General features: G+C 45.2%; 1 protein-coding gene across 1 annotated transcript in view; it reads left to right on the top strand.

Moving 5' to 3' along the window:
* TMEM170B (transmembrane protein 170B) overlaps positions 1-9796 on the top strand; it is a 78508-nt gene extending 68712 nt beyond the window's left edge. Inside the window, exons 3-4 of the transcript XR_006885373.1 lie at positions 1986-2948; positions 9387-9796. The gene's annotated coding sequence lies outside the window, so the exon portion shown is untranslated. The remainder of the gene's footprint in view (positions 1-1985; positions 2949-9386) is intronic.
* Positions 9797-24929: the final 15133 nt, after the last annotated feature.

The raw sequence follows: 24929 nt of genomic DNA, 5'->3' as shown, positions 1-24929 counted from the left end.
AGCCTTGCTGAAGAGCTCTGCAGAATTAAAGTGTCTGGTAGAAAACAGAGCAAGTGAGCAGCGCAGTGCCAGCCCTCCCTGCAGCTCTTTCCCCAGGCTGTCCGGCTTGGTTTCTGACCTCAGCCGCACCCTCCTCCATCTCTCCTTGATCTAAGTCTGAAGTCCCTTTCTCACCAGCTGTGTTGCCAGCATTGTCAGGAGGTTTGACATGGTGTGAATTCCTGTCCCCGGGAAATGGACTGAGAAATTCGCAGAATCTCAGAAAAAGAGAACATAGGAAGATCATAAAGAGTCTTTCTATGTAGCCTGAGTCCTATAAGCAGGCAATACGGAAACTAGTCCCCCCAGATAACTGGCTTTAGAGATCCCTGATGAGGGATGAGCGTCCTCATGGGCTCAATTCTGTTGTGTTCCAGGTGATCTGAGTTCGTCCGTTTGTCCTATTGAAATCTATCCTGTTTTTTCTACACTCCCAACACCTCTTTTGTTAAATCTTAATTATGCGCCTGTAAGTTGGAGCCATCTATCCTCCAGAAAGTACCCGCACCCCAATGCCAGCACAGCCTTCCATTTAGATCCACACTCACCAGCAGTGTTCATCGGTGCTGTATATGTATCTGATGCTTTTGAATTTTGAAATCAAGGCAGATGCCTTCATTCATTCATAAATTAATTTTGAGCATCTAGTATGTGCCAGTCACTGTTCTGTGTTCTTGAGATGCATGAGGAAGCAACAACAAAAATTGTTGCCTTGGAAGCTCACATTATAAGGGAGGAAAGGGAGTGTAGGAGACAGATGGTAAACAATAATAAATAAACTGTGCGGCACATTAGAAGTTGTAAGTGCTATAGAAAAAACAGAGCAGGAAAAGGGGTTCCGGTGTGCAGGCGGAGTCGGAAAGGGAAGATCATAATAAAATTTTGAAGCACAACTTTACCGAACGAGCGAGAAAAATGACAAACGAGAATTTCGATTCCTTCTTATGAAAAATTGGTCTCGCCAATAAACAAGTATTGGGAAGGTGATACACATATCCCTATCTGCAGAATTAAATTTTATATTCTCCAGATATTTATATTTAGAATATTCAGAACATTATTTATAATTATATATACATTATCTATGTATACGTATGTATACATATACATAATAATATATATTATAATTTAATAAAAAACATGTACCCTCAAGGGGCTTTGATATTTCTTTCAAGTCAGGTAGACACATAGGAAATTTCTAGTTCCTCAGATAGTCTTTTTGTTTATTCAGGAAGAACCTTCTAACCTGACCAGTTTACATCTCTTGGTAGCATGACACACAGAGGCATCTCTCGCCTCCTGACCCTGTCCCGCTGATCAGGATTAAAACTACTCATGCTGGCCTTCAGCCCAGCGTGGCTCCCGGGAGCAGAAGGGATTCCGGACAATGGGCTGGCACAGCCAGAGGAGACTCACGTCCCCTCAAGAGGGGACAGCCCCGGGGGGCACGGCTAGTGCGGGCGCAAGTCCTCACACACTTTATTCCTGCTCTGAAACCCAAGTCAGAACTCCAGTTTCTGGTTTCTTTGAAAGTATGTGGTGCACAAATAAGCAAAGGGGGAATAAGGAATGTCCAGCCATTGTTTGAGGATTTTCTGGAATTTGGAGCATTGTGATTTTTGTTGTTTAAAAAAGGCTTTGGTTGCCCGTTTATCACACAGCGCAGGCTCATGAATAACTTCCTGGGGGCCGGGCCGGCATTCTTGGTCCCGTTGGCGTCTCTTGCCCAGCAAGGCTCACTCAGGGCGTCTTCCCAACATCCTGTCTGAGAACGACCTTCTTTTCTGCGCTTACTAAGCCCGGAGTCCTTATTGAAATGACCTCTTGCACAGGAAGGCCCGCTGTGGCGCCTGGCAAGAGAAAACAGCCCTGGTTTCTAGGAAGTTAGACACACACACGCTGGAAGTCTTTTTCAGAAAAGGCAAAATGTTTGTGTTCCTCCACAGGCCTGCTACGGAAAACCAGCAGACAGTCCGGCAACCGACAAGAGGTGAAGGCAGGTGCAGGGAGCCAGCTGGAAACCAGAGAACACAACAAGCTGCATGTCCAGGGGCACAGCAGTGTCAGGGACAACGCCAAGCGGATGTGGGCCCGAGGCGAAGCCAAGGGCATGCGTGTGTCTGTGTGTGTGTGTTCGTGGGTGCACTCGGGCTTAAAAACTGTTCAGTGGACAGCCTGCAAACCCTAAGCATTTCAGAGAAAAATAACAGTGAAATTTATCTTAACATCTAGAAAGGATTTTGCTTTTGCCAAATATGTTCTAAAGCTGTCAGATTTTTTTCACTTTTCTAAGTAGCACCAGAGAGCAGAGGAACCCCAAAGAAAGGGGCTGGTGTGTTCTTCAAATTCATTCTAGGTCTTAAAAAACACCTGCCTGAACATGATAAAGAACTTTAAGGAGCCCTGTTCAATTTTAGAAATAAGACCTTTGTAAATATCATATGTAAGACCCTCATTTTATAAGGACTCTGATGACCACGAGTTCAGTGCCTTGTCCCTGGTCATCCCGTCGAGTGAAGCATGGTTATGATACAGAATCGTGATTCCCACCTCGGGGTGTTCAGCGTGCCGCGTTCCCCTCTTTTGGGCCTGGTGTTGAGGGCCGTTGTCGTGGGCAGGTGGTCTGTGCAGTTACAGGCCCCCCTCTCAGAAGGCACCCACACCTGGTTTAACAGTTGGCTGTCACCATGTTAAAATCCTTAATGATGCTATCCTTGAACTTGTGTTTTGTGAGGGAAGTCCAACGGGACAGTGGAGCACGCATGTGAGCTGAGTATTTACATGCAATACGGGTGTCCATTGGTCCTTGCTGCCCATTCATATGTAGCATTTGTGATGCCCCAGGAGCACAGAGTTCCACAGGACCCATGAAGTGTGGGAGTCCAGGGAAGAGTCAAGGCAAACACAAGGTAAGCATGTCTGTGACTGAGCAAGTGGGGGCGGGAAAGAGGAAGGAAACTGCCCGTCCCAAGAGGACACACTTTCCATTTGAACCAGATCTTGCGTCCAATGCAGAAAGAAGGCAGTAGTTTTCTAGGAAGCACAGGTGACCAAGGAACCCTATCACAGCCTTTCTCATTCTTGTTACTTCCCTGTATTAGCCAAATACTTATGCTGAAAACGGAAACATAGAAAGACATGGCAAATGATAGTTCTTTTTCTTTTCAGTCCTTCTTCACTCTTCAGTAAGCCAAAGGTAGGGACTGTTGGTGAAATGTGTTTATATCAAGAAGTGAAATAAAAACGGTCGAGTTAGTGTTGTGCAGCACTCCTACTGTTTTGGTAAGAACAAAATATGTACACATACGTGGGCTGCAAAATATGAATTATGGCATTTTGGTGATTCTGCGTATGAGTTACATGCTCTCATATTTGCATTTAAAACTGGCGTTGCACAGGGGCCGGCCCAGTGGTGTGGTGGTTAAGTTCCCATGCTCCACTTTGGTGGCCTGGGCTTCACAGCTTCGAATCCTGGGTGCGGACCTACACACGGCTCATGAGCCATGCTGCAATGGCGTCTCATGCAGAAGAACAAGAAGGACTTACAACTAGGATATACAACAATATACTGGGGCTTTGGGGAGAAAAAAATAAAACTGGTGTTGTACAATATAGATATGAATGGTAAAATTTATGCTAATAATGAAACATTTTCATTTTTATTTACTTCGAATGACGTCAAATAGCAAATAAAAAAGTACCACGACAAGTAGAGAGACTGCAGAAGAAAGGAAAAAGCTTTATAATACAGTATGTTTAACCACACTTTTCCACCTGCTTTTAAACAATTTTCATTTTGCCTGGGGCCCCACAAAATATGTAGCCGGTGAAAATAGCCACGTGTGCAGACACACCTAGCATGGTTGTTAGGCTCAATCCTGAGAACAGATTTGTATAGTTCAGACCTACTAGTGTTCACATCACATTTAGTTAGGATTTCATTTTGGTGATTGTCTTTGGATTCCCCTAGAAGAATACCCTGAGAGAAAAATTTGAGTGGAAGTGGTTTATTTGGAAGATGATCCCTGAAAACACCAATAGGGAGAAGAGAGAGAGAGAGAGAGACAGGTGAGGACGGGTAGGAAGCCAATTAATATGCTGTCAAACTAGTTACCACTATAGGAAGTGGAGCTCCATCCTGCTGGAGACCCCTGGGAGAGTGTTATCCCAGAGTGACCCCAAATGAAGACCAACTAGGCTGGAGTATTTGTTTCCCAACTCCCCATCTATCATTGGTGGAAGGCTATCATTAGGCTATTAATTCTCTATCATTTCTGGCTTGTTCTGCTCGTGGCTACCACGGCCAGAAAAATAGCCCTAGGAACAGCGTTGCAGGCATGGGCAGGCTACCAGGAGCATCTCCCTCACTAGTCAAGCAACAAAAGATTCTGTACAGATTGAAGATACCTGTTAAAATGACTAGTGAGATCCTATGTGATCCTATGAGATCCTAAATAACACGTAAAACAGTGATGAATTTTTGCTCTGCCCAGTGAGACTTCTCTCAACTTGTGGTATTTTTTTATTTGCTATTTGACGTCATTCTAAGTAAAGAAGATGAAAATGTTTCATTCTTAGCATAAACTTTACCATTCATATTTACATTGTGCAATACCAGTTTTATTTTTTTCTTCCCCCAAGTCCCAGTACATAGCTGTATATCCTAGTCGTAAGTCCTTCTAGTTTTTCTATGTGAGATGCTGCCACAGCATGGCTTGGTGAGCAGGATGGGAAAGGAAGCCACTGGACTGGGTAAGTGAAATGGGGGCTGTGAGACAGCAGTCTGGGGAGAAAGCCGAATTTCAGAGGGCTGAGAAAGAGGTGGGTGGGGAGAAGGCAGGGGCAGCGCCACGTCAGCCTAGATGGTGACTTTGGGCAAATTAGAAAAAACATCCATTTGGGAAAACCAATTAGAAAGATATGCTTCTTTGTGTCAAGATAAAGACAGCCCATTCTTAGGCAGATGCAGTCCTGTGCCCCGTGACTTGGCAAGTGGACTCAGAGCTGGATTCAGCACTTAATTCATCCCTAATCCAAGCATCTTTGGGCAGAACACAACCCATGGAGCAGGTGTGTGGTGATTCGGAGCAGGAACAAAGAGTAGAAAGGGCCTGTTGAAGAATATAAATGGTGTATGGAATGGCCAAATAGTAAAATCATTCAAGGGGGCAGAAGGGGTCACGGAAAGGTGCTCCAAGAGAAATCTGTGCGTCTTTCTAGGCAGAGACTATGCCCTCAACCCTTCCCCCAAGCTTTGTCTATCATTTCTTTTTTTTTTTTTTTGAGGAAGATCGGCCCTGAGCTAACATCTGCTGCCAATCCCCCTCTTTTTGCTGAGGAAAACTGGCCCTGAGCTAACATCCGTGCCCATCTTCCTCCACTTTATGTGTGGGATGCTGGCCACAGCATGGCTTGACAAGCAGTGCATAGATCCACACCTGGGGTCTGAACTGGTGAACCCCAGGCCACCAAAGCAGAATGTGTGAACTTAACTGCTGTGCCACCAGGCCGGCCCCTATCTACTATTTCTACACCTGTGGATTTTAGAAATTGTTTAGGAGGAGACACACATTTGTGATGCTACTTACGGTGTTATAAGCTGAATTATGTCCACCCGGAATTACTATATTGAAGTCTTAACCCATAGTATCTCAGAATGTGACTATTTGGAGACAGAGTCTTTAAAGAGGGAATTAAATTAAAATGAGGTCATCACGGTGGGCTCTAACCCAATATAACTGGTGCCCTTATAAGAAGAGGAGATTAGCACACGGACAACTTAGACTAAAGGATGACCCTATGAGGACACAGGGAGAAGACAGCCATCTACAAGCCAAGAAGAGACGCCTCAGGAGAAACCAAACCTGCTGACATCTTGATCTGGGACTTCCAGCCTCCAGAACTGTGAAGAAATAAATTTCTGTTGTTTCAGTCACTCAATCTGTGGTACTTTGTTATGGCAACCCTAGCAAATGAATACACATGGTGAGAAAAAAATTCCATAAGGAAACTAGAAACACAGTTCCTTGCTAGAGTGGACTCTGGAAGAAGTGATGTGGGATCAGAGCCTGAGAGCACAAAAAGGTGGCAAGTCTGTAAACGTGGCTCAAAGGTGGGAAGAGTTCTGAAGGGCAGCTCTGCCCCTTAGTAGACTTGTGACCTGGGCTAAGTTAATCTGTTGGTGCTTCTGCATCCCCAGGTGTGAAATGAGCTTCGTGATCCCGTGTGTGGTATAGAGATGCCATCAAGATTGAATGAGAGAACACACGCAAAGTGCTTAGCACATGATAAGTGCTTGACATGTTAGCCCATCTTCTTGTTTTTCTGCAGGCAGTAAAAGCTCACAGGCCAGCATCATGTTCTCTTCTGCTCTTGAAATAAAACGGAAGCATTTATTGAGTGTCTCCTGTGTGTCAGCCTTTCATTCAAGAAACCAAACCCGTGGGGAAGGTGAAGTCTAGTTAGGGAAGCGAAAAGAAAATGATGAGGGAAGAATGCAGGGGCCCATCTTTGAAAGCAAACTATGTGCCCAGCCCTGTGTTATACGCTCAATTTAACGTCTATCTAATTTTATTCCTCCACAAAGTTACGACATAGAAGTCTTTGCCTCATTTTTAAAGACGTGAAAATTGATGGCCAGAGTGGTTAAAGGAATGTCCAAAGCCTGCTGCCAGTCAGCAAGAATCAAACCCACGTGTGTGGACACCAAACCCATCTATGCAGGGACTGGTAGAATAACACCTCCTCCCAAAGACCTTCCTAATAACCTTGGGAAGCAGGAGATAATCTATTGCTAACATCATTTTATGTATTAGGAAATATCACCCAGGAACTCCTGAGTCATTCATTTACATACTCAATGTTAGAAGTAAAGTCAGCTCTTGAACTCTGTGAAGTTCTTTTGGCTATTAATCTAATAATTAGATACTTAGATAGTGTTCAGATATTCAGATTCTCAGCAAGTGACTCTCAAGATGGTGTCCGCGCCCTGTGGGTGGATTTGACTTTGAAGGAGATTTTGGAATGTCGCTTTTCCTGTGTGGGATGGGAGACCCCCCAGCGTCAGCCATGATCTGAGGGCAGTGGACCTAGCATGGGTTTGGGTTCAGAAGACAGAGTTCTAGTTCTGGCTTTGCCTGAACTGACTGGATGACCATGGGCACGTCACTCCTCTTGGCCATGAGTTTTTCATCAGTAAATTGAAGAGATCGTGCTTGTTGATTTCCAAAATTCGTTAAAAATCTGCTTCTGTGATTCTGAATCTCTAAATGGCCCTAAAGAGACTGGCAAGAAGCCCAGAAATCTATGGAGGCAGAGATTTGCCCCCTGTCATCTCATCAAGAAGGGAAACCTCAGCATGGGCAATACATTATTTTTTTTTAAAGATTGGCACCTAACATCTGTTGCCAATCTTCCTTTTTTTTTTTTTCTTCGTCTTCTCCCCAGATCCCCTCAGTATATAGTTGTATATTCTAGTTGTAGGTCCTTCTGGTTTTGCTACATGGGACACTGTCTCAGCGTGGCTATGTCCATGCCCAGGATCCGAACCCGTGAAACCTCGGCCAGCGCGTGAACTTAACCATTTGGCCACAGGGCCGGCCCCCGGTAATGCCTTTTTATGGCTGGAATTGCAGAGAAGAAATGTCACAGACAACACTGGGTGGCCAAGACCTTATCAATTGTGTTGGTTACAGGAACAAGTGCACTGAGGACTGAAAGGAATCCAATTTGTACTCCAAGGACCTGCAAGCAGAAATCCTTCAAGAACTCTCTGGCCATAGAACAGAGAGTCCTAGAACAATGCCTGTTTTGATCTTTTGTCTTGGTTAGGGGTGATACCGTATCTCCAGCATAAGCTACGATGCTTGCGTTGTTTGCATGCCAGCAATAAAAAAGGGAAACACAACCAGTGGTTTGGTTACTTTTGGCATGCACAATTCAGGGTGGGAAATTCCCTCAGATTTTGGCTGATATCTAGTATTTAATTTTTTAAATAAGTGTGTCAGTTTCAAAATACCCGAGGTTTTCGTTGAAGGGTAATCACAAAGAATTGGACATCCTGGTGTTCGGAACAAACATTCCAGCTCGTTGGCATCACGGCCCTTACTGTAATATCAGTGCTAATGGCAGTGACCACGCTGCAGTGTAAAGTCCCCAGGGATCTCCCAGGGGAAGCCTTTCCATTTATGGTAAAAGGCAGTAAAGAAGTGAGAGCTGATGTTTAAACCTAGACAGTTTGTGCTTGTGGCAGCACTGTTTAAATGTTCCAGCACTGAGATCAGTGGGCCTCAAAGAACTGCCTTCAGCCTTGGGGGCCCTGGGAACTTGAGCATCAGTTATCTGATCCAGTTTTGGAGTCAGCTGTCTGATCGTCGGCAGACCTTGGTCCTAGCTTTGGGAAGCTTCTGACTTGCTGGTTTGAGGTCCACACAGTTGCCGGCCTCTGTGTTCTGATGCCTAAATCAGAACGTGTGACTTGATACCCTGTCTGACAATGATTTGGGCCCTGGCAACTCACAGCTGGTCCGTGGACCAACAGCATCCGCATCGCCTGGGAGCTGGTTAGAAATGCAGAATTTCGGCCCCATTCTGGACGTACTGAATCAGAAGCTGCATTTTAACAAGATCCTGGGTGATTCATTTGCACATTTCAGATTGAGAAGTCCCACGCTAGAACACCTGAAATAGAGGCGTGCCATTCTGCATTTCTATGAGACAGATTAGCCATTCACTGGTCCAGGATAATACGGTTGTAAGAAGAAAGGACTTAATTCAGGAGACTTCAATGGGCGCAATCAGAACTTGATCTGTTTTCTGCTGTGTGGTGTTACCACTTTTTCAGCCAAAAGGAAAGACTTCTTTTCTGTCAGAAAAGAGATGTATTTGGGAAAAAAAAAAAAAAACCTGAAACTGTGCAAAAAAAAAGAAAAAGCACCCTTAATAGCACCACTTAAAAACTTATGAATAAATAAAGTCCCCCTGCTGCTTTTCCAAGCTACCCACAAAAGTACCCACTGTGAACCAATTTCACTTGTATCCCACCTAAGATATCCTGTGCTTGTAGGTTTGCGTACATATTTATGTATATATACACACATACACATTAGAAAATCATTCTTAATGATTGTTTTTCTATATGTTTTCTGAGCTAGCACGATTAAAAAATATTAGATGGAGCAAGCTGAAAGGCCTTCTTCCGTCTATCAGCAGCTCTGGCTGAAAAGCACTTTGCTTAAAGAGAGGAGAGCAGGGGGCCTTTTGTAAAGTGGGACAACATGAACCAAATAGGAGTCCAGGGTGTCAGCCGGATGGCCAGCAACCTCTGCCTTCCTTTCTGCTTTCTTCAGGTCTCTCTGCCAGCTCGATAGAACACGTCGGACACTCTCAAATGACCACGTCCTTCTGGAGTTGACGAATGTGGCTCACACACGGTGGGCGGGGCCAGCCTAGACTCAGGCCACACTCCTCGTGAGGTCACGAGAGAGCTCTGGGGCTGCCACAAGGAAGGGATTGTTTCTTTTTTTTTTTTTTCCTGCTTTATCTCCCCCAACTCCCCTGTACATAGTTGTATATCTTAGTTGCAGGTCCTTCTAGTTGTGGAGGGATTGTTTCTTAATGGCCTTAAAACATCCTTAATGTGTTCTAAGCTGGAGCTTTTATTCCTTCTTGGAAGACTAGGTCATAATTCAGTTGAAGTCACCATTTTCCAATTCCTCTCTAGTATTTATTTGAAAAACTCTTTACTTAGCATCCTTGATCCACTTACAAGGTCATTGCTCTGAACCTTTCTAAAATTAAATATGTATATATACATATATATATATATATTTAAAAATCCTGGTGACTTACAACTTTTATACACATTAAACCTCCACCTGCTTGCTGTCCTTTCTTTTATATTCCCCAACTGAAGTTATTTTCCTTTTATATCCTTCAAAGGTTTGGGGCCCTGTTGGTGACCAGTCCATTTCTACTCTGAAGAAATGACATCTGAAGAAGTGACACAGTCATAGGCCAAGGACCCCGTATCCTTTCTTCTCACATGTGGGGTTTAGAGGGAAAGGATTGCCCCCTCTGGGACTCGTGATCCATGTTTCATTGTTGGTCTATGTATTGTTTCCTGTTGCTGCCATAACAAGTTACTACAAATCTAGTGGCTTCAAACAAACAGTTTGAGCTCTTATAGTTCCAGAGGTCAGAAGTCCAAAAATCTGTCTCTTTGGGCTAAAGTCAAAATGTCAGCAGGGCCGTTCCTCCTGGAGTCCAGGGGAGAATCCATTCCTTGCCTCATGTGGCTTCTAGAGGCTGCCAGCATTCCTTGGCTCATAGCTGCATCATTCCAACCTCTGCCTCCATCATCACATCTCCTGATTCTGACCCTCCTGTCTCCCCCTCACAAGGACCCTGGTGAGTGCATTGGGCTCACCAGATAATTCAAGATAATTTACCCAACTAAAGATTCTTAATCACATCTGCAAAGTCCTTTTGCCATGTAAAATAACATAGTCATGCATTCTAAGATTAGGATGTGGGCATCTTTAGGGGGCCAACCACAGTCTAAAAGGCAAAAATACTGAAATTGTGAGCCTTTAACATGTTCTACCAGCTACGGTAGAATTTTACTTATTGCCTGTAGCTTGAGCTATTCTTATGTGAGCCATATAAGAATTCTCAGACGCCTCAGAGAGAGAGAGGAAGAGCCATACCTTTGATAGACCTTAGAGATGTGTTTTTACTAGAATACAGTCAGTATGAAGAAGTCAGAAGAAACAAAAAATGGATGTAGAAGTGAGAAGAAATGAAAAATGGATGTAGAGGCTTAAAGGAGTGTAATAATCATTACAACATCTACTATTTACTGAATTTCTACTACATTCCAGGCACGGTGCTGGGTACTCTGCACACAGTATCTCATTTAATCTGCACAACCAGCCAGAAAAGCAGGCATGGATGTCTTTGTTTGAAAGATGAAGAAGGAGTTGTACAATTATTATGGGTGCTATGTACAGCTTTCATCCTAGGTAGGTGCCCCAGGACCATTGCTTGTCAATAGAGATGATGTTTTTAAATGTGGTTTCTAATAACTAGACTTACCTTCCCTGAAGAAAGTACATTTTACACTTCCCAGAAATTCTTTGCTGTTGGTAAACTTGATCTAACCCTAGAGCGTCAGCAGAATGAGTCCAGCCATCATTAGAGAGGACAGCGTTCATCTTGCTTTCTGGTGTGTCACTCATTACTTTCCTTCCCCACCCAGTGGCCAACAGCCTGTTGGATCTGCCTGACTTCGATCAGAACGGAAACTGTAGAATGCCCTAATGGGTGCAATTCAAGACCCTGTTATAGAATACATTCATATTTGATTAATATTTATCGAATACCTATCATGGGCTGTGGGTTGGGCTGGTTTCCTGGCACATAGCTCAATAAGAGTTTGATGGAAATGGGGCTGCTGCCAACGTATGCTACTCCAGTAGTTAAGAAGTCAAGTGATGAAGTGATAAGGAGAACTTCATGGTCCGACTACTTCCATTATCCTCTTACCTGCGGAAGAAGAGCCAGATGACTAGACTCCAACTTGGCTTCAGTATTTTCACCTCTTATTCTCTAGGCCCGTGCAAGTTCACTTTCAAACTATGTGTCTGTCTGTGTCGGGCTAGACACACCTGTCACAAATTTTTATGTGTCCTAAGGAGAAAATTTTTTAAAAACCCATAATATAAGAATTTAAACTAATTTCAGTCAACCTTAACATTTCTTAGGTTATACCCAACTCATGGTGTGCTGGAGACAGCTCAAGCTGACTCTTGAGAGCCAACTGGTATGCATGTCTCCTCAAGTCCCGTTCCGTGGTCCACTAATGTCAGGCTCTTAGCTTGAAATTGGCCACGGTAGGGCTATTTACACCATGAAAATCTACAAATGCTACAAATCAGGGCTTTCTTTTTTTTTTTCCTGAAGAGCCATTTTCCCAGCTGTCACCAACACAGACATTTTGTGTGAGAGTTAGCCATAGTCAGTTAAGATAGGTAATCAATTAATTAAAGAAATTTGTTAGCCATAATCACTTAATAATGCTTAAAAGAGCAATATTTTAAAATCATAGATCTGTGTGCTGGAAGAGATGCTAGAGATCAGCCAGGATATTTTCCATTCTGCCAGATGAGGAAGCAGAATTGACCCTGTGTGAGAGCTTTCTGTCCTTCTTGGATGTTCCAAGCCAGAGCCTCTTGGACATGTTTCTCTGGGCTTTTCCCCAAAGTTTCAGCTCTTGGGATTCAAAGTTAGTGGGTATCTGCAGGAACAGGGCAGTCAAGGCTTCATTGTACTGGGTGTCGGGAGGGGCAGAGTAAGGGAATAAATCTAGGGTCGGGGGTTTGGGTGGACATGCCAGGCACAGTTCGCTTCTGCCTAGACTTGTGACGATTAACAAGAAAAACAGTTTCTGTTTTTTACAAGTCCTTTATTAATTCCAAACCACCTTTGCATGTCAGGCACGGAGATTGTAGGCCCAGAGCTGGGGTCAGCCGCTGGCCATTACAGGACTCTCAGCTACAGAATCTCCTACGACACGTGCATGGACACGGTTTCAGGAAAAATCCATGGCCGAGCAAGGTGTTTTTATTGCGGCAGCGTTGTTCAGGAAATCATCCTTCCATGGCCAACTAAACCAAAAGAATTAATTTGTTTTAAAAATTTACATAAGCAGAAAATCTACCATAAAACAGCCTGTAGGAGGGCAGGCTTTTTGTAATTAGCATCCAGAGAAGAACATATGAATGTTTCTTCTGTCAACATTCCCCTGCTCTGCACGTCCCGCTCTGTTTGCTGGCCTCAGCCCCACGCTGAGCCTGTTGAAGCATGAAGCCGGGGAGGTCCAGAATCTCATATGGACTAAATCACAGATGTCACTTTCCTTCTTCCAGCCCACAAGCCACTGAACCATGTAGGGCGAAGGTTGGAATTATAGTTCTTGGCGATTACTTTATGTTCCTGGGAGCAGTCTTCTCTCCCCATGTCCCTCTGGCCTCCACATGTCACCTCCCGCCCCCTAAACCCGCCGCATCTTATAACAATCCTTGCAAAAATAAACAAACGAGAAAGATTGGGTAATTAATAGTTTACACATGAACTCTGGTATGTTGTAAAAGCTGAGCTCTTGCGTCCAACAACCTAAGGTGAAGCTGGTTATTTGTATTTTATATAGTAGTAGGTTCCAGAAGACCCCACAGCAATGGTTGTAGATTAGTGTAGCAGATATTGCCAGCAACTTTACTAGCCTCCCACTCCTGCTCTTTCTGCAAACTTCTTACCATTGCTCCCAGGCATGACATGACTAAGACTAACCTTCTTTACTATCTATCCAGGGCCCCTAAAAAGAGTTTTTGAGGCTCGACACAGGTGAGTCTGCAGCAGAACACATCATGCAGTGGAGTGGAAGGTTAGAGGGAGACCAGCCAAGATTGCCATGTCCTGAGGCAGGGGCTGGGTTATGATGGGGATGGGCCTGGAGAGGGGGAGAGAGGAGAGGCAAGCGAAGAAAAAATGGAAAGGATTTTGTTACTGGGCAGATTTAGGGATTCAAGCATAAGAGAGAATCAACCACGATTCCAAGGGCTTGAGCCTGAGCCATGGGAGAACCGGGGTACCATTGACAGAAGTGAGGAGGAACAAAACGGGATCAGTTCTGGAGCAAGGAGTGTAGACGAGAAAATTTTTTGTATAGCACTGGTGTTACTAAACATGGGTTTTGTAGTACCAGCCTACGGGACAATGCTATAGTTACTTTCATGAAAAGAAATGCCAATTAAGCATTGGCCTGCTCAAGGCAATTGTGCTTAGGGCTGAAGAGAGGAAACTAACGAGTTTGTTCCCCCCTCCCCTTACCCCAGAGGCTTGTTGTCATTGACAGGTTACTACTGCTATGCATTTGTAGCCTCTTGGGACAGAAAGATTCCTGGCAGCCACCCAGATAAGATTCTCTAGCCAAGTGAGACCACCTGGAAAGTTTCAATCCCAGAAAGGTTTTTCCTGAGTCATTCACTTATTTCACAAATACTGATTGAGCATCCTGTAGGCCAGGCATTGGGCTTGGCCCTGGGGTGACAGGGTAAACGAAGCAGACAGGCGCCCTTCACCAAGAGCTCGCTCAGAAGTCTCTTAAGGCTTTGGTCTCAATGGAAGGTGTGTCAGTCTGCCAGGGCTGCCATAACAAAGTACCACAGATTTATTTCTTCATAGTTCTGGAGGTTAGAAGTCCAAGATCAGGGTGTTGTCAGTGTTAGTTTCTTCTGAGGCCTTGCTCCTTGGCTTGAAGACGGCTATCTTCTCCTCGTGTCCTCACATCCTCTTCTCCCTGTGTGTGTTTCTGTGTCTTAAATGCCTCTTCTTATAAGGATACCAGTCATATTCAATTAGGACTCACCCACATGACCTCATTTTACCTTAAATACCCCTTTTAAAGGCCCTGTCTCCAAGTACAGTCACATTCTGATGTCCTGGGAATGAGGACTTCAACATATGAATTTTAGGGGTATGCGATTCAGCCCATAAGAGGTTTTTCTGTGACTGCCCACCTTGCCAGGGATTATTCTGTGAGATTCTGTGTAACCAACAGCCCCATCCCACCTGCCAATCCTGGGGAAGTCCATCTCATGGGCATGGGGAAGCCAGCATGTCTGAGCCAGGTGTAAAGATCCTCTGACCAAAAACAGAACCCATCTGTAGCATGGACAGGCCTGTCCCTCTGCATAGGGAATCTATGCCCCTTGTCTTTTGATGTTTGTGGACAGAAATGGGCTTTTGGTTCACACGAATGAAGTGATTGGTGTGATGGGGTAACGTGTGTGAAAGGGAAGAACCCCTGACATCGAGTAGGACAGGACACCTACCCTCTGGCCCCCTCTCCAACTCAGGGGACACTTGGAGGAGCTCTTCCCACCTCTGGTAGGGTCGTGAGGGTTCCTCAATTTCTGACCAGTCCCTGGAGCACTGCCCTTTTCCCATCTGTCACTGATATACCACTTGCCCATTTTGTCCTCTTAAGCCAAGAGTCTCTGCTATTCAATATAACATGAGAGAAATCTCAAGATCCACTCAAAGATCCGACTTTTACAGCTGTTTCCAGTTCTATTTCGCATGACAACAAATCTTTCTCTGAGAACTCTTCCAGACTCCATTCTGAGACCAAGAGTCTTCTTGTAAAATGTCTTCTCCGTGTTGCCATTATCCAAACGAAAACAGTGACTTCTTGGGACTCAGCTCATGGGATTTCCCTGCCCCAAACTCACTCTCCCCTGATTACTTTTTTATGCTCAAGTTCTCTGTACTGAACTCATTATAACGTTTTTTCATTTTTTTCTTGAGCTCAGTGTTCTTTGTAAAATTCTGAAATATCTTTACAATTTTTTCCTAGGACTACCCAGAGTTCCCAGCCCACCTGGGCAGCAAGGAATTCAAATTCACGACTCTATGACTCAGATAAATATTGGCACAGAATCATTTCGTCTAAATTACACCTGATTACTGCAGCCCTAAACAGAATGCATCTGGTCGTGAATACACCTATGATTGCAGAAGGTGGGCACAACGCTTATAAAAGGGGATATAAATGTGGGAACTATTTTCCTCTGGAAGGGTAAGTCCCATGAACTTACTAGATCTTTTTTATTTGTTTCAAATTCCAATATTCATGCATGAATTGCTGACAAAACAGATCTTTTCCAAGAGAGTTTGCAACAGTGTTTAAAAGTCCATAAAAATCAGACAATATGTTGTTAATATTTAAGCCAAGTGGTAAAATGTTGAAAGAACCCATGGTAGGCTAAGAAGTCACTTCAGGCCCTTGTTGTCAAGCCAGTATGGGATGCCGCATAAAACCTGGCTTGGTGTTAATGCTATTTTTACAAAACTATTGTATAACTTGATTGTTTAAAAGGAAAAAAAAGTAATTTTCTTGTAAAATTGAAAATGCCTTAATGTGAGCACTTTAGACTGTCTTAAGTGCAGGATGATATTCCTCTTTTTCACATTTTGTAATTAGGACAACTCTTTCCAGGTTGGCTTCCCTGGAGGCAGATGCTGAGATGGAGATCTGCCTGCAGGGGTCTGACAGGGGTGCGCTCTCAGGATCAATGTCTGGGGGCGCAGAGGGAGACGTGGGACTGAATGCAGTCACGCAAGGTCTCAGCTGACTCCCAGGGTGGGAGGGACTCAGAGGAGGGATGGCACTTCAGAGATATCCTGAGCTGAGGAGAGGGGCCAGACATTTATACCCCGCATCAGCCGCTTATGGAATGTGTGCTGCCCCAGGAGAGGGAGTGACCTCTGGTGAGTGTCTCTCTTTAGCAAATGTAATTCCCAAAAGGGACTGACTGCATTGGGCAGTAATTTGTCCAGTCTTGAAGAGGGGATCTGTGCATTAGCACAGTATCCACATTTCCTTATGCCTTGTGGAGGATTATTGAGGAAATTTAAGATGAAAAAAAAGATATAAAAAGGAATACTGCTATTAAAATAATGGAAGATATCAGGAACACAGGTAATGGAAAACCTGACTACAGCAGATGAAACAGAGAGGCTTTTTTTGTGTTATGCAATAAGAAGTCCACAGGTAGGTGTGCAAGAATGATCCAACAGGGCACATGCAGCATCAGGGACATGGGCTCTACTCATCTTTCCACATTACCATGCTCCAGCTACCTAACCCTTGGGCTTTTCGCCTCATGGCTGCATGATGGCTGCTTCCTTCTAAGCAGGAATGAGGGAAAGGTAAAGGGCAAAGGGCAAAAGTCTTTCTTTAGGCTAGGTGTTGCTCTTTTTATTTTCAGAAGGGACATCCTTCTTGGGGACTTCCGCTCACAGCTCATTGACCAGCACTATGTCGAACGGCCACTGAGTGTCTGTGAGGGAGGTTAGGAAATGTAATAATTTTAGCTAGGCACTTTGCAAAGTGAGAGAGAGGCATGAACAGATTCTCCCTCAGAGGCTCTAGAAGCAACCGACCAGGCCAGACACTTTGATGTTGGATCCCTGGCCTCCAGAACTCTGAGAGAAATACATTTCTGTTGGTTTAAGCTGCCCAGCTTGGTCCTTTGGGTGCAGAAATCCCTGGAAACTAAGGCAGGGTTGTACCTGTTCGTCCACTGCCTGTGTTTCTTCTGGAGCAGTTAACAGGGAGCACTATGACCGCCAGTCCGATATTTATTCCTAGTGTCTATAGATCTTAACTCTAATACCTCAGGATAAGTGAGCTCTCAGATGAAGCTCCTAGCATGGTGCCTGCTACAGTTAATAATGTACAATTTATAGTTTTCAAAATGTTCTCACATGTTATTTTATCATCAGAGTAATTCAATGAGGAGGGATGCCAAGGACAGTGACCTATTTTACCTAGAAGAAAATTGAAGCTTGGAGAACATAGAACTTCTATACTTGTTCCATTCCTTGCTAATACATTTATGATGGAATCAGAGGGGAACAGGTTATTTTTTTCTCTGGCATCAGTTAGGAATGCATTTGGTGTAAAGTATCAAAAATATTGACTGACGGTGGCTTCAAGAAATAAGGATTTGTTCGTCTCACAAAATGGTAGTCTGAGGAGGCCAGGCCAGGCCTGATGAGTGGCCCACCCGTGCCCCAGGGACCGGGACCTTCTGTCTTTCTACTGTGTCAAGCTGGGCATAGAGGGCCCTTCTCCACACTTGCCCTTCCTTGATTACCGGTATGGCAGCTACACCTCCAGGCATTACAGTCGAGAGATGGGAAGGGAGAGGAAGAGAAGGTGAGGTGGCCGCAGAGTGAAGAGCCTCTTAGCACGGCTCTGCCTTGTGGTTTTAGAAGGCGCCTCCTCTCCAATGGCTTCTGCCTGCATGTCACCATCCACGATGGTGTCACGTGGCAGATGGCTTCCCTAAGGAGGAAAGTTGGGGAGGGAGGGATAGATTTTGCTAAATATTTAGCCACGCTGCCTTAGCCCTATTCCAAGGATCGCCGAATGTATAAGAGTAAGTGCCTCATGGCCTGGAATATCGGGGGGCCTCATGGTGGGGATCTGGGGTGAAAACTCAGCGGGGCCAGCATTTCCAGGGCTCTTTGTTTCTGAACTCTGCTTTAGACTGGTACTTGATGAATTCATTCATTTTTCATTTCACTTGTTAAGTCTTAGAGAGAACTGGTTATTATATTGTTAATTAGCATTAGTAATAGTCACAGTAACAGCAATAACCAGGATGATAAATGGTTATCAATGTCTCTCTGACATTGGACTCTTTTTCCTGATCTTTGTCAACATTGTCTGTTAGATGGAAAGAGAGGCAATAGATATGTTGTTGCCATCAATGTGAGATGTTTGAACCTCTGAACTTTTTAATCTCAAAAAAAAAAAAAAGATAGAAAAAAGTATTAAGGGCAAATATTTTTGATATGTTGTTTAAAAATTAATATCTTCTGTCCTTGGCTCATTGGAATAACAACAACAAAAAGCAACATGAAGCTATTTTGTTTCCACCCAGTACCGTAATTTGCTTTGCTGTGAAAATTTCAGAGGCCAAACGGCGAAAAAACTTTGTGCCCCACAAATAACCTTGCCTCTTTCTGGAGACCCATAGGGACAGGCAGAGGAAGCCCTGTTTGGGCACGTGTACCTCTCTCTATCAGTGACAACCTGCCATTCTGCCTTTGCAGTTCAAGGATGATTACGTTATGGGAGGTGGGGTGGATTCCAATTCTTTCCTTCGGAGAAAGACCATTTCTTGGCCTCTGAGTGAAGGTGGGTTTGCCAGAAAGTCCATGAAACTTAAGCTTTAGGGCCCCTCACTTGCAGGAGCCCTCTTTCTGCAAAGGCTCCTACCAGTGTGTTTGTAAGTCATATGTTTTTGACAATTTGTAGAAGGAACCTTTGCAAATTCCTTTTCTTGAAGAGGGTTCCCCAAATTGTCTAAACTTCAGAGTCCACAAAACCTGGATCTGCCCTTGCCTCTGGGATGACATCGTTGACAAACATTTCCTGAGATTCAGCAAACATTTGCCTTTTCTCTGCCTTACGTCAGCCCCCACCCCCAGCACATGGCATTGCTCTGAATGGGCCTGAACCTCGTTGGCCAGGCAGGATAGGCAGTCAGTTAGCCAGGATTGAAATGGGGTGCTTTCCAGCTAGAGGAGCATGCACAGACAGCTGCTCAATGGAGAGTGTTGATGGAGGAAAGCCAGGTGGAGGAAATCTTTACCACTAAATTATCGGAAACCAGGCCAAATATATATCTTTCAATGTGAGTGAAGTGTCTTTGGGGAAACTTCTTTGAAACCTCAGGCTAGAGATGGATTATCCTTCTAGTCCACGTTTTCCCTGATCCTGTTGGTTTTGTAAGACCTGGTACATTATGTTGATAGTATCTGCTTGCATGTTTCATCTCCTATGCTAGCGGGTGAGCTCTTTGAGGGCATTTATCTTTTATCTTCTCTATACTCAGGACCAGGGCTCAGCAGAGTGGCTGGTAAATAGTAGATCCTGAAACTATTTGCTAAACCCTTCTCTCTCTCTCTCTGTGTCCATCTGTCTCTCTCTCTCTCTTTCACACACACACGTTCTCTCTCCTTCTCTCTCTCTCTTCCTCTCTTTCTCCACCTCTCCTCCTTTTCCTCAAACCAGTGGTTTATACAAAAGGATGCTGACACACTCCGGCATCTCTCTGGTGAGGCTGTTATAATGAGGACCTTCTTGCACACAGTCCTTCAGTCCCTCACAGAGTGTGGGGTGGCACCAGCCTTTTGAGTAGCTGCTCCAAGTAACTATTGCCAATGTGTGATTTTTCAGGGGAGTCAGGCAAGGATTCCTGACCTCAATTATTATCTCCCCATCAGAGCTGTCTCCATTTGGGTATGAGAGTTTTCCAGATTTGAGTCCTGCCTTTCAAATATAAATGTTCTACCTTAGTTATCAATTAATGCCTTAGCAGGGTATTTAAAGGAACAAGACAATGGACACCAAGAAGACTGGGGACAGAGAGGAGGGGGGGGCAGCAGCAAAGACACATGCTTGCTCCGTGAGTGTCCAGGATCAGTCCCGAGGGGCTTCTCAGCTTTGGGAGTCCCAGGTTCACACCCTTAAAGCCTCCAGACCTGGCAGAAGCAGCCTTCAGTGCTGCCTGCCCAAGATCGGGCCTGGGCAGGGAAAAGCCAGTGGAGGTCAACACCTGTGTGCACCATGTTTGGCTTTTCTGGTGGGCCAGCTGGAGATGACAGCTTTGCGGCCATTGGACATCCACAGCACCCTGGGGCTCTTTGAGAAAGCCCAACTCAGGAACACAGGGGAGTGGAGTGGGGCTGCTCTCACTTGCCCGATGAGAGTCTCAGTAACTCAGCAGGTATTTGTTGAGTATTATATGTGAGGCATATACCAGGTCCTAGTGAATCGGACTGTAAATATCACTTTCTTTGGGTCTTGCAGCTTCCTAGATCACAGGATGCCTCAGAGTCAGCCTGAGGGAGGCCAGACACAGATAAGCCAGCATTGGGAAATGGGAAGCTGGAGGTCAGAAGGGGCTAAAGTTTAAGCAGAGGATGTCTATAGGCGGCCACTCAGCTCCTACGCAGTCCACACAATTACCTTGCAACCAAGCGCTGGCTGTGACCGGCTTCAGGCATCAGATTAACCTGAAGTTTATTTGATCACAACTCTATACTCTGCGCCTGCACAGTCTTATTTTCTGCTCACATGGCATTGTTGTCTTTCAACTATCACAACACAGAGAAAAACGATTCCCAGGGAACTCTGAAAAATAACCTATATGCATCAGTTACATCATAACGTCATATATTATGGATTTGCTGCTCTGTTTGGGGTGCCGCCTACATAGCTTATTTTTATTTCTGTAAAATTAGAATAAACTCTATTCCACAGCATTTTCATGAGGATTAGATGGGATAATTGACTTTAAGCACTAGGTTCAGCATATTGTAAGCCCTTAATAGAATGTAGTCAGTAATACAGTTAATAATTTTATTTGATCTGATTAGTAATAAAGATGGTAATATGCCCAAGGGAGGGCACAGTGAAGGAGAGGACACTCAGGGAATTTCTGAACTGATGTAAGAGTTTCTTGATGGGGCCAGATATGACCTGCTTGCCCATTTCAGGGATTTCCAGGAGCATGAATATCAGCCAGCTACTGAATGACACGCTGGCAGGCCATTGTTTTCTCTTAACGTGTGTGCGAATGGTAGGGGAAAGCAGTTCTTTCTCATGTTCCCGGAAAACTGAAATATTGCAGCAGAGTTTGATTATCTGAACAAAGCTCACCCTCTTATCCATTCCCAACACTCTTGACCCCACCCCAGGGAGGATAGCTTCTGAAATCCCTTTTCTTTTAGAGAAAAAGTTGGAGAGAGCTATTGTCCCCTGCCAGCCCTGGCTGGTAGCCCCCTGCATGGGGAGCAGTCTATACCAGAGCCCCTGGCAGATGGGGTGCCAAGGAGGGATTCCGTGGGTCTTGGCTAAATCTAAGAATTTCAGGCTCCTCGGGTTCAGGCAGGAGTAAAACAGGCCCCCTCCACTGACAGTGTCTGCTTTGCCTGGAGGGCAGGGCCAGTACAGGGTGACCTGTCTGTCACTGGCTGACACCCTCTTAGAGTCCTGACCCCATGTAAGGGGTGAAAGGAAGGGTCAGGAAGGCCTCCAGCCACCACGAGAGCCTGCCCTAACTTGAGGGCTTTGGCCCGAGTGTGAAACATTTGGCTTTGAACCTGTCTGCCTTTCGCTATTATGATGATTCTGACAGCTCTTTGCCTGTGTCAAATACATGGTAATGAACATTGAGACTGACGATATTTTTACTTAAAACCTAACCCTGTGCCTTCATTAGAAAGGAAGATAAAAATTTGAGAAGAAAGGGGCAGTGAAACCCCCTTTTCCTTTGAATTTCAACGACAGCCCATCTCCGAAGGGTCCTAGCTGGTTGGTCCAGACAACTTGTGAGCATGGCATATTGGGATTATCAACTTGATCACAATGTTGCCTCGTTTCCTTCTTCCTGTAATTATTTTTTCTTGCAACTGGTATCTGTTAATTGCCAACTGTATGCCTGGTACTGTGTTAGGCGCCAGGGGATGCCAGGCGCTGTGGCTGTCCTCAGAGAGCTCACGGTCTGCATTCAGTTGTCACCATTACACTTGGCATCTTGTGTGTCCTGATCCCCCAGTGACCCTCCCAATACCTTGTCTCTCCCCTTTCTTTTAAGTATGAATTCTGAGGAAGACTATTCAAAAATTGACTGATTTTCCCCTGTGGTTGATAAACTGGTGATAAGTAAACTTTCAAAAGAAGAGCTCCAAAAATCATTCGAGCCACGACAATGTGGTTTGAATGAGTGCACAGCCTTCGGTGGTGACAACATTGGAGGACTGCATTGATTTGGAGACAGGAGTTCTGGTGTGTTTGGAAATAAACCAAATGAAAGCTGAGCCTCACTACCTCGTCAGTCCCGCCTTGCACAGGAGAGACTCCATTCCCGTGTGCCCTGAGGGCCTCTTTGGTTGGACTGGAGACTTCTTTCGTGGGGTAATATTTCAGTCTGAAGCACACTGATCATTAACCAGTGCTAAGAAATCTTTTGTAATCATATTTTAATATCAAGACTGGGTTTACACTTAATGTATTTAACAGATGTCTTTGCTGTATTCTTTTTTCGTTGATAAGTGATAGATTGAGAACAAAAGTCTATCAGTCATCTTTGTATCCATTCAGTACAGGGCGTGGCAGTGAGGTGAAAACAAACATTTGCTGAGTGAATGAATGAAGCATACATGAAGGAGAGGATGGGCCTGTTTAACTCATTTTTCATAGATACTTTGAAAATAACATATTTATTTTTGTTATTAAATATCCAAATTGAATTGGTCATTTAAATGAACTCAAGAAAAATGTAGGACAGATAAACAAAGAGAAGAAAATAAACGCCCCGTAAAGCATCCTTCCTTGCTGTTTTCCGGGTTTCTCTGTGATGTCTGCGTGCGTGTGTGTTTGTGCCCAGGCCTGGGTGTCTATGTGCACATTTTTCTTGTGTCTCAGGCTGAATTTAAGAAGAATTGGCTGAACTGGGGGAGAGAGGTTTGCAGCTTCCTGTTGCACAAGGAACAGAATAGGTGTGGACCGAGAACTTGCCCCAAGGAGGACAGGCCTGGGCATGCATCTGACCCACTGTAGGAGCAGGAGATGGGCTGAGGGGGTGCTACTGGGCCTGGGTCCACCCAGCTTGGGATTGCTTCTCACTCTTTTCCTCACTCTTAAACTCCTTAGACCCACTGGAGCAGGGTAGAACTAGCATCCGAGACTCAGCCATGAGCCAGAGGAAGGACATCCCCAGGGGTGCCAGAACTACTTGGAGTCCTTCAGAGGGCTGGGAGTCCCGTATTAGCAAAGGCGGTGCAAGACCAGATGTTAGTAACTATGGTTAATATGATTCCATTTCTTCCCAGAGGCTGGAGGCGGTTTAGGGAAACATGGGCATTTTGTGTGCATACGTGTGTGTGTGCGTGTCTGCTTTTAACGAAATGAGCTCATGTTGTATTTACTACTTTGAAACATACTGTATTTATTACTTTAAACAACATACTGGGAACATCTTTCCATGTCATTCTTTCTTCTATGTTGCATGCACTCCAGTGTTGTCTGAGGAGTGGATGGCAGCCTTTGCTGAGGAAAAAGTTAAGAACACCTCTTTCTGGGTCTGGGCTGCACCGGGCAGTCACCCCGCCATGAGGCAGGGTAGGGGGGTCTTGGTGCTGAGCTCCCGGTCTCCCTGGACTCCATCCCCTCCAGTGTCCTCGTCGAGACCATTTGCTCCCAGCAGACAAACTGCTTTATTCCTTCCCTTCCCCTATCTTTGGTTTTATGGAGTCATGCTTTCTAAATTCTTCTTTCTAAATTTACAGACCTCAACTAACCTTTCTATTCTGCAGAGAAATCTTACAGGACCTCCTTGCTTCCATCTCTTCCTTACCCAGTGAGGAAGCTACTTACTGTGTCTACTAAGCCTGCACGACAAAACCCTCCCCTCTCCTCCCCTAGACACTCTCTTCCCACTTACCTGCCTCCTCCATCTTTCCTGCTCGGCCCTGTGGGGGCCCCAGTTTCAGCTCCTGGAGGTTGAGTCGTGAATCCTGTCGCTTTCCTTCTGCCAGCCGAGGCAGAGAGCAGTTCCGGACTGGGGAGGCTGTGGGGGATCAGGGCCCCGTGGCACTGCACAGGGGACGGCGCTCATATGTCCCAGGAATTTAGATCGCAAATGAGGGAGTGAAAGATCATGTTCAAAAACACACGTGTGAAACGTGGTAGGCTTAGGCACGTGGGAGAGAGGCTTCCGCGGGAGGAGAATATGGCGCTGGCTGCCGTACTGGTGAATCCCCCGCCCTCCGCCAGGAGACTCCTCATCTCCTTTTGCCCTGGACCCGGGGCCTTGGAGTCCCTGAGTATCCTGGCAGAGAGAGCCGAGGAGCGGCCAGCGGGAAGATGTGGCTGCATCTACAAAAAAGGCCGCGCTGGCTAGATGCCTTTAATGGTAAGACATGAACTGGAGTTTCCAGAAAAATCCGACCGTGCTGCTACCACATATTACTTGGAAAGGAACAAGTTCAGGTTACCCCCTAAGCCAACAAAGGACAGTCTCAGTTTTAACCCTGCCCCAAGCTTTGATAGTTTGATGTCCTCCAAGATCCCACAGTGGCAGCCTTGGGTAAGTTGCTTCACCTCATTAGGTGTTAGCTTCCTCATCTGTGCTTGCAATAAGACCCGTTTCTTTGAGGCTCTTTGAGTCCCTTTTCTACTGTAAAGTTCTTTTCTCCCCTCTACACGCACCCCCCCCCCCCCCCCCCCCCCCCCCCCCCTCCTCACTTCA

This window comes from Equus quagga, chromosome 15, assembly GCF_021613505.1.
Source record: "Equus quagga isolate Etosha38 chromosome 15, UCLA_HA_Equagga_1.0, whole genome shotgun sequence".
Taxonomy (NCBI): Eukaryota; Metazoa; Chordata; class Mammalia; order Perissodactyla; family Equidae; genus Equus; species Equus quagga.
The sequence above is the reverse complement of the archived record's forward strand: the minus strand, read 5'-3'. Positions and strand labels throughout refer to the sequence as shown.